This window comes from Zonotrichia albicollis, chromosome 2, assembly GCF_047830755.1.
Source record: "Zonotrichia albicollis isolate bZonAlb1 chromosome 2, bZonAlb1.hap1, whole genome shotgun sequence".
Classification (NCBI taxonomy): domain Eukaryota; kingdom Metazoa; phylum Chordata; class Aves; order Passeriformes; family Passerellidae; genus Zonotrichia; species Zonotrichia albicollis.
This window is the reverse complement of record NC_133820.1, coordinates 111768836-111784119: the sequence shown is the minus strand read 5'-3', so window position 1 is coordinate 111784119 and position 15284 is coordinate 111768836. Positions and strand designations below refer to the sequence as shown.

General features: G+C 40.0%; 1 protein-coding gene across 2 annotated transcripts in view; it reads right to left on the bottom strand.

The window, feature by feature from the left end:
- The window catches only part of SH2D1B (SH2 domain containing 1B), a 43786-nt gene extending 41213 nt beyond the window's left edge, over window positions 1-2573 (bottom strand). For both annotated transcript variants that reach the window (XM_014269436.3, XM_005490414.4), the window contains exon 1: window positions 2458-2573. The gene's annotated coding sequence lies outside the window, so the exon portion shown is untranslated. The remainder of the gene's footprint in view (window positions 1-2457) is intronic.
- Between the last annotated feature and the right edge of the window lie 12711 nt (window positions 2574-15284).

The window sequence follows — 15284 nt, the reverse complement described above, 5'->3', positions numbered from 1 at the left end:
AATCAGTTTTCCTGAAGTGAGAGTTTCTGTTGCTTCCTGTTGATGAGTGTGGTCTGCAAGATCTCTGGAGAAACTCCTAATCCTTACCAGTATCCTGAAAATAACATTATGAATAACATAATGAAGGCCATTTTTCACTTGTAATCCTACCCAATTAAATTTGAGCAATGGCTTTTTGCATATGGACATATGTAACTTGATTTCCTGAGCAATTATTTTTGCATGCTATAATCAGTGTAAGATCCCACAACTTCCAAGGCACAACACCTGAAACAGCTGCTCTGAGTCATGACAAAATGCATGTTTCCTACTTTGTCCCAATGTAATCTGAAAAATAAAGGTTGAGATAAACCAAAGAGTCTTCAACAACGTATTTCTGAACCCTCTTGAGAAACCTGAGTTCAGCTAGTAGACCCTTTGTTAAGCTGAAGAAAATAAGTCAAATAAAACTGAGTAACTGCTGATTTTTTTTCTCCCCTCTAAAACATGTTTTTAAATACCTCTTAAATGTATCTCCCAGGTGTAAATCAAGGAAAATTTGATTTAATGCACAGAGATGACCAGTTGCCAGCAATGCCAGATTTGATTAATTATCTCAAACTCATCGTTGCTCCAATTCTTCCTATAGATTCCTTCTTTTTTTGCTGCATTTGTCACATTTCCTGTCCCGTTGCTTTGCCAAAATCCTGATAATCTGAACCAAGAGACACTCCAGCAATGTTACTGCAGGACATGGTGCTGTGCTCTCACTTGCTGGCCTTGTTACCCAAGTGCAAAGCACATACACTATTAAAGTTTGGTCTTAAAACTTCAGTGTGACAAAGCTGTTCTGCAGTGTTTCTTTAATCTGAAAACAGGGAAACTGGAACACAGTCCTAGCAGTTTATTATTATAAACCACACAACCCTAAACTGGTAACAATACATTGTCTCAAGTGTCTCTGTAGCTCAGGTTTCTTCTGTTATTCTGATATTCGACTAAGATGTGGAACAGTATTTCAAGACAGTGTTAGAAAAATGGTTGAAAAGTTCTAAATTCATCTCAAATCCTAAAATATCCAAGTGGGAATGTATTCTATTGACTGCTGATGCTGGAAATAAGGGAACAAATTCCCTTTTCGTGCGAGGCTAAGCAGAATGGATCTGAATCACCTTTACCTTCCTGCCACTGAAGCAGCGAGGGTCTTACAAGAAACTACAAAACTCAACTCGCTTCCTTCTGAGCCTGTTGCAGTCTCTGGTTTATTCGTGGGAGGCAGGAATTTTCCATGTTTTAAGATTTTACTGTGTTCCCATGAAATACTCTGTTTTGATCTCCTTTTATATTCAAAAGGAAGAGAGATGAGCTTTCAAAAGGCTTACTTTATCAGAAGATATTATCTAAGAAAAGCAGCTGTAAGATTTAAATAACTTCAAGTGGCCCTTTAGAGATCTGTAAAGAATTCAGTCTTTTCATATTATTTAACTACTGTAGGATGCATTTAAACAGCCATGAGAGACTAGAAAATGTATTTCTAAATTAATGAGAAAGTTATTAGGAAAATATCTAGTAGGTTGATGGAGATAACCTACTAGATTTATTTTCGTGCTTCAGGTTGAGCTAATTAGCACTTTCTAATGCAACACTATTTCACAGAATTTGCATTCTAAGTGCTGGAGAGGGAACAACGACTCAGATGAACAGATTTGGAAATGAGTATATTGAAACTTTAGGAAATGTTTAAACATGAGGGGAATAAGAGGTATCATTTATAGGCTAGGTAGCTATGCTGCTGAAGAAGACAAAGGTAAGTAAAAGGTACTTCAGCTTAGTGCTTTCCTAAAAGAAGATCACTTGAAAATGGATTAACAGGTATTGCCTATGATCTGCACGAGGCCCAAATCTTTATTTAGCATCAGGCCAGAAGACAAAGAACTTACCTGTTATCACTTCATTTTTAGTTCTACCTACTATGTATCTGACACTCTGCAACGATAGATAAATAAAGTTTCTCCTCTAGGATCCTTTCTGCACTCAAATAAAGGAGCCTACTGGGCAGAAAAAGCAATAAATTGTAACAACGACAATATCTTACATAAATATCATAGCAGTTATGCCTGTAAACTGCTGAATTATTCTGGGAGCCTGACAATGAGAACATATACACATATACATGTAAGCATATATCCAAAGATACATTAGTCCAGAACATTAAGTACAAAGTAGTTACATGGGTAGTTTGTGCAATATTTACAAAAGATTTGTCCTTTATTCCTATTTTCATGTTTTGTAGTAATTTTTGGTGAGCGATGTAATACTGATAGTTACATCTAGTTTTTGAGACAGCATTAGTCTTTCTGGCATCCCAGGAACTTTAACATCTTTGCCTAAAATATACACATAATAACTTAATTACAAGAAAATCTAACTCCAGTCTTTTAATTTACCAATGCAACTATAAAGTAATGCATGAAATACCTGCAGATTTCCTTCATGTTCTTTCCAGCTTTGAGAGAAATAATCTGCCAGATGACATTTACAGCCACCAAAAGATTCTTTACTATATATGAGTATGAAGAAGACTGAGTACCAAGAGTGAAAAATAAATGACCCTGAACTAAAAAAAAATATTGTCTCCTCCTATTCTTCCTGTAGCTTGTCAGAAAAGTTAAAGGCACAGTGCATTTTCTTTGAAAAACACTGGCTTAGCACAGCATGCAAGTAGCATAAGCCTTGCTTGTTTTTTTTCTTGAGAGCTTTAACATTGAATTTTCTGTAGCAACTTGCAAGCCAGTCTCAGAGCCAACAGAGTATTTCAGTTGCCTGGAATAAAAGCAAATGCCAAATCTTATGAATGTAAAGGGACTTTATTTCAAAAGTTGATTAGAAGCTCCTTAGAAGTTTTTTGTATATTTCACGGGGTTTATTCTTTGGCCTGAAGAAAAAATAAATTTTCTTTCCCTGTAAGTGCTTTAATACCAATTATCTTAACAAGCCACCAATAATTCTTCTTTCCAATCAAAATAATGAAATCCTAAGATGAGCACCTCAAACAAATATTGTTTGCATGCTGTACTGACCACCCAGCTGATCCAGTGGGCACTTCTCACAGCAGTATATTTTTTAGACTTTCCATTCATGTCAAGTACTAGTTGGCTGCTGGCTTTCAGTATGCCTTCATTCATTAACACTGGAGATTAGATGCTGGGTTTTCTCATTGGACTTTAAACAATATTTACTGACCGCTATGAAAGTGTCAGTGCTCTTAGGGACAGCTAAAAACCTAAGAAAGTTGGTCAGTGGTCATGGACCAACCCCAAGCTTACTCTCAGACTGTGTGGTACTTAGTTACCAGATGTGGCTAAACCATGACAATATTGGTATGCAGGAATTGCTGAACAACACAAATCACCACTTTTCCTTCCCCTTCTGCTAAGATAATGTGTTGGTTTTCACTAGCACCAGAAATGGCTACCAGCTTGGGTAATTCCTGTTAGTTTTATATCAGCCAGCAGTCAAGAATTTGCATATTTAGCTGACCTGTGGAGTCTTGCCACAGACTTTACTCCATGTGACTGTTTTTCAAGCAGGTTTGCTCTTGGATGGCCTCAGCCACTTGACCAGAAGCCATGACAGCCACCACATAGTGCACAGCATCCAGCAGGAAAACAGCTAAGAGAGCAAGAGACAGCTCCTATGGATCTCTAGGTAAAACAACCTTGTGTTGCTGGCATGAGCAAACTGCTGGAAAGAAAGAACTGCATTTCACTGCACTGTGTTTTGTGTGTGTAAAACAGTGGAGCAGGCAGCCCAGATGCCCCATCCCTGTAAGTGCCTGCAGCCAGGTGGGACGAGGCTCTGAGCAATCTGGTCTAGTTGAAGAGGTCCCTGGTTACTGCAAGGGGGTTGGATTAGGTGACCTTTAAACCAAATTCTTTCCAACCCAAATGACTATAATTCTACAATTTAGGACAGGAAGATTTAAAAAAAAAAATCCAGGTGCCACAAAAATGTAAGTAAATATGAAGAAAATATTAATGTTGCTTTTCAGTCCAAGAAAGCTTCCCCAAAACATTAATAACTTTTAGTCCATAACACACAAAAACTTTGAAGTAAAATTATTTTGCACCAAAATTGAAAATGTAGGCAAGAATATTGAAATGGGAATTTTCATTTTGGAGACAGATGATCATCAAAACCAAATATTTTTCACAATCCTTTTCAATATATGGCATTCTCCAATTTGCAGTAGTTTTGCCAGAAATGAGAAAAAAAGAAACCTCAAACCCATAGACATACCTGTCTGGTTTATAAGCTAATTTTTGTTTTAAGGAAGGTTTTTAAGCTGCTTGTGTGTTGAAGTGGCTTCCAAAAACTGGATGTTCAAAAAAGTGAGGATTTGTGCATACTGAGTAGCAATCCAGGTTTTCAATTATTCTTTGAACAGCCTTGCATGAAGAGGAATAAAATAAAACACAGGAGGAAACTGGTTGTGTTACCTACTTATATTCCCAGTTACAAGACAGCTATTTCTTGCAAAGCAAAAAGGGAGCAGAGTAGATAAACCATTTCCTTCTGTCACAGAAATTCCAAACTTTGGATTAGGTGACCTTTAAACCAAATTCTTTCCAACCCAAATGACCCTCACTACTTGAGGAATGGATTTGTGCAAACTCTAGGATTTAGCTGGGCTTTTAGTATTCATGGGATTTGTATGCATCCCCCATCCCATTTGTATGTATCTGTGGGCTTCAGACAAACTAGCAGCAAGCCCAAGGGTTTTCCAAATGCAGCAGCATTTCAGGTTCACTTAGCAATAAAAGCAAGTTTGCTCTTTGTGCTCCCTCTTACAGCAGCACAGTAACAAGGCAAGTGCTAGAGCCAAGAAGAGCAGAGCTGGAATGTAGCTACAAAGAACATACAGAACTATTTTAAGAATATTTAAGTCCTATGTTACCAGTACTGACCAAATTATGAGCTATCATAATGGCTGAGTTCTTCTTAATATATACTACCTGCCCTGAATTCAATATTTAATATTTCACATCCCACCATTCCTGAATTCAAAATAGCTCACTGCAGGGGCAAATTGTTTGCTCTGCTATACCCTCCTCTAGCCATTTGGGGTAACCTGTCACCAGACCTCCTAGGACCTGCTCTCTTTATCACAAGCCAGTTTACTCCTTCATTACAAACATTGAAAATAAAAGTGTGGGTGAAGCAGAATTTGCTTATTCTCAGAATCCCAGTAGTGAAGGACTTGTGAATTAGATCCATTTTTTAGCTTAGAATTGCCATTATAACCCTCTTCTCTGTAGTTGTTGCTGGTATTTGCTCCAGCAGTTACTTTATGAACCCACCAAGCAACATCCAACATCTTTTGTGTAGCTTCTGCTAAATGAATTTGATCTGGATTTACTTAGAGCTCTTTCTTCCTGACCTTCAGAAGGGAGCTGATTTCTCACTATCTTCCTTGGCCTAAATTACTCAGGAATTAAAAGGAGAAACACTAAGGTCCAGGACACCGGCTCAGAGATATTAATATGGAGCCTGGAACCCTGCTGCCAAGACCCTCCCAAGAAATTAATTTTCCAGGACACCACATCTTCAGCTCACACGGCTTTCACTATCAAAAGGACAGCTCACCTACTACTACAAGAAGTCTGCACAGTATAATCATCTAGCCTTTTATTTGTGCATGAAAATTAAATATAGGCATTAGCTTCACTTATTTCTTATGTAGCTGAAATAGAGGATAGGAGTAGGGGACAGAATTAAGACCTAAAGAGGGTTTAGTGAATTGCATTGAATTGCAAAGGTTCAAGTGGGCTTATCAGCCAGTCAAACCTGAGGAAAGGATAATTCACTATGCAGCAGTGCTGCTAACAAGGGCTGCATATCATGAAAGGTCAGTAACCTTTTGTCATATCTTTGTCATTCATCTTCTAAACCACTGTCTAATTCCTCTAATTTGCCTAGTTGTGTTCAGCAATCCCTTTGTGCTTTCTGAGATAGTTCCTGCCCACAGAAAGCCCCAGAGCTTTTCTCTGGGAACTAAATGCTGCACACATTACTTCATGTCCCCATAAAGGCATTTTCCATTAGGGGGTCTCAGGCTTGTTGAGATTTATTAGCATGCAGAGGTGGGCAGCATCCTGAGCAGTGGAAAGGCAGCAGACACCAGCTGACTGAAGTCCTCAGCAAGTCACTTCACGTCTCATAGATAGTAACCACCCACTCTACATGCTTGATGCAGTAAGGAATGGAAATGTTCCAGCCCATGAGGATCAGGATTCAACCTATCTAAAGCATCAACAGAAAATTTTCCCTTTCTTCCTCCACTCACCTTCCTTTCCTTATGAATTCACCACAGCTCTCCCTCCCTAAATCTCTTCATGTCTCGTTTCAACAGTGATAAAAAACCTTTATTGCCTTTTGCTTTAGGATCTTCTTTTTAATAAAAGTGTGCCTCTTCATTCAGATGTCTTCAGTTCTGTTATTTGTTTGGCTATATCTCTTTTGTCCTAATTACTGCTCCTTGCCACATAATTTTTCATTTCCCTTACATATATGTATTATTTTTGTTTCATAGCTTTCTGTCTCTGCAGTCTTTGTTTCATTTAGTGTTCTCATTTTCTTCTGTAGACCCACTCAAAGTTGTTTTGATAATAAACTCAGAAGAACATGTTACACTGTGGTGACACATTAGTCTGACTAGTCATAGCTACAATACACTTTGTCCTTTGAAGGAGTCCAAGGTTTCAAATAGTTTTGAGCCCAAAGAGAACAAAAAGTCAGCCATTTAAAATGACTTTCTGAAAACTACGTACTATATATCCACAATTTTTAAGGGAAGAAATATATGGTGACCTGGTTTGGAATCAGGAGATTCAAGAAGTACTTGGTCAAGCAAGTACAAAATGAAACATCATAACAATTTTAATGAAAATTTTAGATCTCATTTAAGGTGACATTTTGGAGGAAAACTCATACAGTGAATGTTACCACCTCCAATCATGAGCTTTCTAGATGAGCTACTCAAACAGAAAAAGGTGCATATTGCCATTTTTATAGTCATTGGGTAAATATAAATTGGCTAATGCCGAGTTTGGCGCCACAAGAGAATGGCTCTATCTCGGGCACACACATCTGTGAAGGTCATTGGTGCTAGACATGAGATGCAAATGGCACCACGGACTCACCTCTGGCAGAGCCCCGCCGTGTCCCCTGCAGCACCCGTGCTTCCACGTGCCCTGGGCTGGGCTCACCAGGGCTGTGCCACCTCAGGCCCCATGGGAAGGCCAAGCTGTCCCCACAGAGCACACGCAAGGCAAAGTCAGGGCTGTGTCCCCACAGTGGCTCAGGAGGAGGTGGCAGTGTTGAATGCTCAGTGGTTTGTATGGGCTCAGTAAGGTGCCAGTGCTGATGCAAGCCCTGGGCAGGCACTGGGGACCCGTGATCAGTGATCAGCTATTAGATCAGTTATTAACTCCAGATGCAGGATTTCATCTCTGACTTGCCTCCCTGGGCACCCACTGTTCTCCCTCCTACCTTTGTGCCTGAATAGAGAGTGCAGCAAGTCTTCCACAAACTTAATGTGTTCGTGTGCAACTGGGAATTCCTTGAGATATGGCTCTTTTTATCTAGACATCTTTGGCTCTAGATACAAAGGAAAATATCCACCCAAGCATTAGAATTACTATTAAACAAATAAGCAACATCAAAACCTAGACAATACATAAGGTCTCACTATCCTACTTGTTCCCCAAACTTCCCAGGAGTAGATTACAACAAAAGAAAAGTAATTCCTAGAAAAAGTTTAAGTTTTAAGACAAAATTTTGAGAGCCATTGCAATGGAACAAATGACAAATACACAGCTAGAACCCTTTTGTATTTCGGTTTAGTCTTACTTTGTTGGAGTGCTAAATCTTACAGGCAAAAATCTTTCCTTGTAGTTTAAGACCAAACCCTTGCATTTTACAGAAGAGAAGTATCATGAAGTAGATTATTTCACTGCTGATCCTGAAACATCATCTTTGCTGCAAGATCTGCCTGAGCTTCAAACCTGAAGAAAGAGATACACAGTAAAAAAGCCTATGACAAATGTGCCCTTTTTTTTTTACCTGCACACATTTTTTAGGATAATGAAACAGTTTTAAAAATTGAACTATATCATTAATTTTTTCTAGTCAATATGCAAAGATTCAAGAGCTGCACTATTCATTGTAAAAAAATTATAGATCACAAAATCTTCAATCTGGAGATCAGTTTCTGGTCTTACATATATTTTGTTGTGAAATATTAAATTCCTTTAGCTGTGGAAATTGCCACCAATTGTCCATGTGATTTTCTTAACTAGAAAAATCAGTTACTAACACCAAATTATTTAGTCCAGAAAAAAGAAGCAACAAAGCCTTCTTTCAGTTCACTTGCTGAGTGAACAAGAATCTACAATGAAGTCTTACAATAAAATAAGAAAGTGGCCTAAATTAAGCATAGAGAAAATGATGCTTTATTCCTGGCAGGTTTTGCCCGATAACTGCGACAAACTTAGAAAGTTTTCAGGCTGGTGTATCTCCACACCTCCCCACTCTTGGATGAAAAACAGAGGATATGTGATAGTCAAAACCAGGTATAAATAAATAATTATATAAGAGCTGTTCCATCGTAAGTTATTCAGTATTTTTGAACATATTTCCCTTCACAATGAAATAAAAAGAGCCAGTACTTTCCTCAGCTTGATGCATTTTCGTGCTAGATGAAGGTAGTTAGGCCCTAGTCCCTCACTGATGCATGACTGCTGGGCACATTACATGAGAGGAGTCTCCTTTTCCCCTGTGCCCTGATCCCAAAGACCTTGCTGTCCCTCTGCAGCTGTCCCTCTGTACTTTGTTGTTTTCTACTACACATTTTCTACCATGTTTTCTACCAGGCCCATGGTACCTATGTGTACTAGAGGGTTTTGGAGAGGACAGTGGAGATTATTGGCACTCAAAAAACTGCCATCAAAACACCGGGATATTATTCTTGTCCAAACATTTAGAACCTGGTGCGCCACAAACAACAATTTCTGCTGCCTATTCTGTAGGGAAGCTCTACTTGGGTGTCCTGTGCTCCCTCTCCCGGATTGCCTTAGGCACTGCTGTTTGCAAACAAGCATTAGCTGGCATTTTCTTGTTCAGAAAGAGACCACCAAATGCTCTCTGTGGCAATGAAAGAAATAATTTGCTACGACACATCTCAAGCCTGTATTCAAAGTGTCACATTTAAATATGTGTAAGGTGCCAGAAGTGTCATTTGGTATAAGCCTATGATGCATAAAAGTCTTACATATTTCTTTTTGCTCATTTTTGTTTATATCTCGGAGCAATGTAAGGCAGTAGCTTGATCCAAGTCTTACATTCCTCTGATGTTAGGAAGAATGTGTTCAGAAGAGTTGAATGGTCCAGTGGCTTACTTGTCCTTTTCCCTCCTAGGAAATGAGATGCTACTATGTTTCCAAACATGAACTTTTATTCAGTTCAGAGGTAATGGACACAAGCAGGTAAAAAGATCCTATCCGCTCTCTGTAATCATCTGCACTAAACTAAACACACCAAATTGTTCAGCTTCTGGAAAACAAGGTAAGAAGAAATCAGCCAATTAATGGATGAAAAAAACCCCAACAAACTAAAACCAGCTCCAAGCTGGTAGCTTGGAAGTTCTGAAGATAACTTTTGTGGTTTTTTCACCAAACAGAATAACTAGTTCTAAGATTCTGTCTCCCTTGTTAATATTCTGACTTTATTAAATCTGTTCATATCTACTAGATTTTACAAAACTTAGGAATGCAGAATGCTCAGAATCTTAAAATTTCTAACTGCAACTGTTTCTGGATTTATAATTTTAGAACTTACTGGCTGATGGCTGGGAAGGGGTGGCCCAAGACATGAGCTTTACCCTAGACTCCAGTGAATAAGATGTGTACTTGTAAATGTACTGTTCCAGTAGGAAAAGATGCTATAATTTCTATGAAATGGATGTAGATGAGGGAGAAAAAGCACAAACAGAGCAAAAATTAGTTAAGTGCTAATACAAAGCCTCACAAATGAGGGCTTCACTTAGAAATTGAATATGATCATATGAAAACATATTTTTCTGTCAGTGACCTCTGGAACATCTCAGCACTAAGTGGTGCTGGTGTACAACAAAAGAGGGAGCCTTGTGCTTCTGTAAAAAAGGAAGCAAAGTCGTGCTCCCTCTTCATATATCATCAGGCAGTAACAGGATGGAAAGGTTACAACATCTGAGACACAGATATCTGTGCAGGTCTAATAGTTCCTGTCAGAGCTCCCTTAAGGCAAACTTAAATTAACTACCTTGAGATTCTGAATGGTGCAACTTCATGCCCAATCTAACACTGAAAAAGAGGCCCTGATGATGGAGCACTAGTCAGTGATGAGGAAACAGGATTAAATATAGAGTTAGTCCTCCCTAGCAGAGAGGGGCAGGTCAGGCTGACTGAGATCCAGATGAACAAAAAGTGCATTTCATTTTAAGATGGTTTCTCAGGTGAACACAGCACGGTCTGCCTAGGAGCTGACAGCAACAGGATCTTCATGATGCACTCCCATGCACAACAAACCATGACAGTGTCAAGTGCATCCAGGTTGTGGAATGTTCCAAGCATGGACACATAAAGCTGTCAGGTGAGGTTGTCACAAATCATTCAGCTCTCAGCTAGGAAGCTGAGGGGAGTTGGCACTGGAAAGAGACCATTTTGGCAGTTGGCTCTGGAAGAGACGCTCTGTGGCAGCTCAACATGCTTTTCTAAGCTGGTACTGAAAGCAACTGCCATGACAATAAGGATTAGGCAGGCAGCTGATATATTTGGCATGCATATCTATGCATATCAAGGGTGCTAATGAGGCCCCTTCTTTGCCGGGACTGCTGAGGTTCAGAACAGATCATGTACAAACACACCCTCTTCTCTATCAGCACCATTAGGAAGGGGAGTCAATAGTTAAAACATCTTGCTAGTGACAATCAAAATCCACATTAAAGTCTGCATTCAGGAAGTCACCAACAATTTGTCTAAGGAGAAGGAAAAGATAAAAACCAGCTTTGTATACAAAGCGTTCATTTTCTTCTGCATCAGTAGATGGTGCTCTTCATATTCTCTCAGAGGTTATTTCTAAGCACAGTGCTTTTATGCCTGGGGCTGAAATCTCTAAGTGCTTTTTCCACACACCCTTCTTCATCTCCTTAAATTGCCAGATCTTCTTCCCTCTAAGGTGGCTGGACAATAATCATATTAGTGCTCAATGGGTTCCGTCAGGAACTTTAGGATTATCTGTCATGGTAAATAACCAAAGGAGGGAACATGTGAGATTTCTGCGCCTTTCTGGAAGGCTACCACTTGGTAAATACTAATGTGATCCTTCTTTTGTAAGTGCTTCTGAAGGCACCTCGCCATGCTTCTGTCCACGGCTGTTGAGCAGCAGAGTCACACCACCTCTCACAAGTGTTGAGTTGCTTGTGGGTGCACAGTGTTTACAGCCAGCATATAAATTTAACACATTGGAGGCATATGAAAACCACCCTGCACACTTCTGTAACACCACTTACTCCTATCAGGCTTCTCAGAATCATAAGCACTGCAAACAGTCACATTCAGATAAAATTTCCAAGTGCAGAATGAGAGAGGACACATCCTAAGAAAGCAGCACAAATACCATCCCATTTTCTGATACCCAAAACAGAGACCTGCATGATCTATCCAGCAGCAAAACCAGCTGTCCTCATCTCCACAGGCAGGCACAAATGCCCTTTCCATACTCTGGAAATGGAGCATCTGGGCATTTGTTCCACTGTATTCACTGTAACTCAGGCAGGTGATGGAATATCATGCGGGCTGTAAATAGGCTCAGAGGCATGACGAAAGAGAATCATTTTCTGGAATAGGAAGAAAATAACTCCAAATATACATACACATAAATCAAGGAAGATGGCACACTTGCATGAAAGTGCTATAAATGATGCACTATGAAAAAGAACTCTGTTGTTTCTCAGTTGCCTTTAAAGTCTATAGACTTCTATTCTCTCTTCATGACTTCCTTCTGAGTCTGGCTCTAGAAATTGCTCTAAAGACAATGTGTTGTACGAAATGATGTAAAATTATTAAGAGTTTTGGAAAATGCAGCTAGTCCACAACAACAGTGGTAAGACCACAAACCACAAAAAGTGGCACTGACACCACTGAGGTAGCAATACACTGCCGTACTTGTCCATGAGTTTTCCCACCAGAAGGGAAACAAACTAATAAACAACGTGAGCCAAAATTTCACCCCCAAAAAAATGTCCAAATCTCAGGGGGTATCTGTAACTAACCTGTACTGCTGCCCTAATTCCATAGCACACCTGGTCAGGAGGTGTTATTCCTCAGAGGCCTGAGATTAAGTCTTTAAATCTCTGGCACTGAAGGTGACCCACAGCAATTAACTTCTCCTCAGCTGCTCACTTTTAAACCCAGAAAAGCCCCTGGGATTATTTGTTTGTTTTGTTTTGTTTGGTTGGTTTTTTTGGTTGTTGGTTTCTGTTTGTTTTTTATTCTCTTTTGCCTTTGTTTAGAACCTGCTCTGTGTCCTTGGCAGGAGGCACAGTACTTCCTTAGAGTAGGTGAGGGGAAGAAGGATGCAGTGGCAAGATTCAACACTCCCTCAGACTTTTTCCATATAAATGGATAAGGTTGATATCTCCATACCTATTGCCCCGGACCTGGCACAGTCCTTATGTAAGGGCTCAGTTTTGCTCTTGCAGCAGGGCTCCCAAAGATTTCCAGGAGGGTGCTGTCCAAGAGCTCCACCACAGAGCTTAGCACCACCATCTGAGGCTCAATACCTCTGGCTACTTTAATGAAGTGTGGCTCACATCATGGGGCCTTTGTTATCTATTCTTTGTTGAAATCATTACTTCTGCTCTGTGTTTTCCACCCACATATTTTTCTTTATTTTTTACCTCTTCCTCATCTTGAATCTTGCCCTTCTTTTCCCTGCAGTATTGCCCAGTTGTTCTTTCCAGTAAGACTTGTGATGCAATTCAACCTTGGATGTAACAGTCATTGTTAAACTCAAGTATCCATAACCTGAGGAATTTCCTGGGAGCAAAGGAATTCAGCTTCCAAATGAGCTGCTGAAGAGCATGTACAGAGACTTTGGAACTTGCTGTCTCAGTCTGCTTTTCATTATTTCTTTCTGTGCTAGAATATTTTCCTTGAGAAAGCGCTGAATATGGCATGAAGATAAATACAGCTTTGGCACTCAGTGCACTCTGCTTTTTCATTTGTTATTTTAATGGAGCAACACAAACTCCAGTATTTTTTTCCCAACAGAAGCGATGTATCTGATAGCCCAAAAAATCCTTTTCTGCACCTTAAACACCTCTCTCAGAAATGCCACCCTGCTGTGGTAAACTGAATTAAGTATCTTGACCTGATGTTTACTGAACATATAAATTGGTTTGTTTTTGCTCCATGCTCTGCACTCTCTAGATAAGACACACTTTGAACAGAGAAGGGAAGAGGAAATGGTAACAAAGAGTATGAGAATTTACTGGCACTGGGAAGATTCTAGCTCCTACTGAGGGCATGGGACAGGTTCTAAAACGTAGAAAGATGAGTACAGAGCTGAGAAAGGACCTGAAAGAAAGGAGCTTGACAAGCTCTCCAAATTAACACAGATGTCTGCTGGTAGGATCTGATGCTCTGGCTGCTCAGCTTATCATCATAAGAAAGTCTTTGCACAGGACAGATGGACGTATTTACCATTTTAAAATCCTCTAATTAAATCTTAGTTAGGGTTAAGCTAGCAGAAAAGTCATTATGCTTGCCAGAAACCACAGGCATTGGGTATAAAGCAACACAGGTATTGATTCCACTCCAGGATAACAAACATCTTCATCTGAGCTGCAGCAAGGCAGCTGCCAATTCATCGGCAGCTTCAGTGTGCTGGTGAGGGAAGGGAAGGATATGGCTGATCTGTACAAACAAAATAACCTGAAGTGAGATAGGATCTCTTTGACCACTCAAGATACTAGTTGACTCTAAGAAATGCCAGTTTCACGGGTGACACCTCACAACCTGGTCAGCATTCTCTAAGTTTAAAAGATTTGCTCGCAGTCCCCTCTGCCTTCTATTAGGAGTCATCAGCAACAGCCTGTGAAAGGCTCATGCATGCTGCCAAGTCTCTGTTCTTTTCCCTATTAAGGTTGTCAGGTCTCTTATCTGAGGTAAGACAACCTCAGACAACCCAATTGTCTCCCATCACATGCTTCACTGTCATCAGAGCTTTCCTTTGGGAATCAGTGCAGGAGAGACACTCCAGCTCTGCTCTACAGCTAGGGAAGCGTCATGTCAGGAAAGACAGTGCTCAAAATGTGCCCTTCCCATAGCAAACTGCCAGCTGTTCAGCCCAGGGGGAGTCCCTCACCCACCACAGGACCAGGATGCTCAAAGCAGCAGGTGTCCCAGCAGAAAAGCAGAGACATAAAAGAATAATACTCTAAGTACTGTCAGCCACACGTTAGTGAGATGCTTGATAGTGCTCTGCTCCCTCCTTTGCCTCTCCAAAGCTGAAATTTAACCATTTAAATCATCTATATGACGTCTTTAAAAACACTAGTATCAAAGTGAGAAGTACAGGTGGTATTTCATAATTACTTTGTCAGGCTCTCTACAGCCACAGGGAAACATTGCTGAGTTGATACAATAAGTCATGTTATAAAACACAAGTCTGTTAGGAAGCATAGGAACTGCCTCACTCCAGGAATTTAGAAATACTAGCACAATGCCCTTCCTGAAAACCTGCCCACATTTATCTATAAATGCATTAAATCTTCAAATTTCTCTAGTGCTAAATTAGACATGAATTAATGCTCTCAGCAAATCATTGGAGACCTGAACTTGCAAATACAATGATGCTCAAAGGAACTGCAGAGCCAAGACTCTGCATATATACCATAGATCAGGTTGCAAAGAGAAAAAAATTACTCCAGTGTGTGAAGGAAACTGTAATTACCTGCACTCAGCAGAAGCCAATCTGCATTCCTCACTGGGTATTACCCTTCCATCATGGCTGTGAACAACCTCACAGAGCTGCTGCTGGGTGAGGTGTGCATTCTAATTCAAGGTTGGGTGCACAGTATTTATTGGTTTCACTTTATGAAGAGTTTTGATACGTTTTAAAGACAGACAGTCCTGTAATAATACCAGGTTTTTAAAAGCACCTCAGTGCAGATTCTTTTTGGTATGGCTTGTCTCTGTATTTCA